This window comes from Chinchilla lanigera, unplaced genomic scaffold (assembly GCF_000276665.1).
Source record: "Chinchilla lanigera isolate Chin_1 unplaced genomic scaffold, ChiLan1.0 scaffold00011, whole genome shotgun sequence".
Lineage (NCBI taxonomy): Eukaryota > Metazoa > Chordata > Mammalia > Rodentia > Chinchillidae > Chinchilla > Chinchilla lanigera.
In genome coordinates, this window is record NW_004955412.1 from 10,158,150 (window position 1) to 10,160,997 (window position 2,848).

The window sequence follows — 2,848 nt, forward strand, 5'->3', positions numbered from 1 at the left end:
GCTGGGTGCGCCTGCCTCGCGCGGTCGCCCGCGCCCCTCTCCGCGCTTGGCCCGGCTCCCGTCCGCCGCCAATCATTAACCTTGGGTCGCTGGGAGGGCGGACGGGACGCTCGCGGAGCGCGGCCCGGCCCCGCCCGGAGGCGGGAGAGTGCGCGGGGTTTTTGTTGGGCTTTTTTTTTTTTTTTCACTTTAGCAGTCGAGCTTTGGTACTGGTGGCACCCAAGGTGCATTTCAGGGTTATATGGATCCTCGCTTGAACTCAGACGAAGAGGTGATCCGAGGTTATCGCGGCTGAGTCCAAGGGTGACCCCCGCAAAGAAGGACGGAGTTAAACCAGGCTGGGTGGCCCATGCCTATGATCCCAGCCCTGGGGAGGCTGAAGCAGGTGGATCGCCGCGAATTCCTGGCCACCCTACACTACACAGTGAGTTCAAGGCCAGGCTGCTTATAGTCCCAAAACCAAATAAAAACTAAAAGAGCAGAGAATTAGTCACTGCCTGAACTTCGCTAACAGGAGGGGCCGACTGGCCTCTGCCTTATCTGCAGCCTCTCTCCCTGATTTATACACCACAGACCTGTCAGATTGTCTCTGCTTGCTTTGTTTTGTTTTTCTGAGAAAGGGTCTCTCCAGGTAGTTCAGGCTGGCCTTGAACTCACTATGTAGCCTAGGATGGCCTGGAACTCCTGGCAGTCCTCCTGCCTCAGCCTCCAGGGGTTACAGGCATGCGCCCCGCGCGCTCTGCTGACATTCCTGTCTAACAGAGCGAAGACACATTTTAGTTCTGTCTCTCTTCCTCCGCAGACGAGGGTAAGACCCTGAAGGGATCCTGGAAGCGGGTCTTCGTGGGGTGGCGCGGGCGCGTCTCCCTTCACAACCGCTGTGGATCTCCCGGCCGCTCTCAGCGAGCCCCAGGCCCAGGCCACGCCCACGCAGCCTTGGGCGGGCTGCGAGAACCCCGAGCACCGGCCCACTTCCCGACCGGCTGACAGGAGGAGGTAGCTGGGCGTGGTTGGGCCCTTGTTTCCGGAAAGGAGATCAGGAAGATGAAAGAAAAGGTGTCTGCCGCCGGCGTCCGCTTCCTTCTTTGCATCTGCCACGTGCTTCCTTTTGAGAGGCGGGGAGCCAGAAACAGGTGCGCTCAAGATGAGCGGGCAGGGGGTTTCATTCGTCTGTTGGGCTGGTTTTGGTTTTTTGAGACAGCGTCACTCGTACACAGTTCGCTGGCTGTGCAGCCCACACTGCCCCGGAACTCGGGATCCTTCTTCCACAGCCTCCCGGGTGGAGCGGACACTTGTGTAAGTAGCATCTACAGGAAAAAAAAAAAAAATAGGTTTAGAGAAATGAAATGTCCCTTCAAGAACGCCAAGTTTACCAACTACAGGAACTTCAAAGTTTAAATGAAATGGTTTTTTCAAATGTGATCTTTCCTTAGTAAATCAGATGTTTATTTGAATATATATGCATATATATGGTTGCACATATGGTAGGGTGACTATGAAGAAAAGTGTAAAATGCATGTCAACGTAAGTAACTTTAAGAAAGGTTGAGGAGGTCTGAGGGTGTTGCTCAGTAGAAGAGAGTGTGCTTAGCATGTGTTTAGCTTGCTGGAGGCCTTACATTTAATCCCCAATCTAAAAACAAACAAAAATAGAGGATGGCGGAAAGAAATAAAAGATTTTATTACCAGGAGTAGTGACCCATGCCTGTAATCCCAGCATTCTGAGAGGCGGAGACAGGAAGATCACAAGGCCTAGCTCAACCTAGGCAATTTAGTGACTTAGTGAGACCTTGTCTCAAAGTAAAAAATAAAAAAGTACAAAATGAAAAAGGTAATGGAGGAGCCGGGTGTAGTGGCGCACACGTGTAATCCAAGCACTTGGGAGGCTGAGGCAGGAGGATCATTGCGAGTTCGAGACCAGCCTGGGCTACAAAGTGAGCTCAAGGCCTGCCCAAACTGCACAGCGAGACCCTGTCTCAAAAAGAAATAAAAAGAAAAAAACGAAAAAAAGAAAAAGGTAATGTAAAGCCCTGAGTTCAATCCCAAGCACTCAAAAAAAAAAAGTCAAAACAGTAGTACTTTCTAGTATTGCTCCAAAATGAGTTCATCTCGCAAGCAGTATGAATCACTCTACATTACTTTGGTTGGTATCAGGATTAAAATATATTGAGTTGATCTGCAGGCCCCACTCCGCATGTATTGTCAAAGTCAATTTACTGTAAAAAGTATTAGATGTTGGGGATTTTGCACATACTAACCTAACTTATTACAAGTACAAAAAACACAAACAGCTACTAAGCACCTGCCATAGCCAAGAACTTTATATTATCTAATGTGTGTCTTGAATCACCCCAAGTCTTCGTGGCTTCAAACAATCATTTAATTATCTCTTGTGGTTTCTGTGGGCCAGGAGTTTAGGGAGGTGAGTTCTGGCTCTAGGTCTCTCAGTTCTGGCTCTAGGTCTCTCAGGAAGTTGAAGACAGATTAAGTAAGAAGCAGGGGGTGGCATGGAGGTTAGAACTCCCCACGTGGTCTCTAATTGTGGACTACAGGGTCTTCCTCACAGCCTAAGGACTTCATGTATTTGCTCTGCTCACCTGGCCTCTGGTTACCCCACTCCAGCTCGGCAAGTATCCTAAGAGAATAGAGCCAAAGCACATTGTCAGTGCCGTCCAACCAAAGACTACCGTGAGGTCTCTCCTTACTGAATGGGGGAGGGGTGCGCTCACATAAAAAGAACTCTAGCAAGTATGACATAGTGCCTGTATAACGTGTATGCTTTTGTGTCAATATATAGGATTAAAAGGTGGTTTTCAAGGTTAATGAATAAATGTAGTTAAACAAGCTAG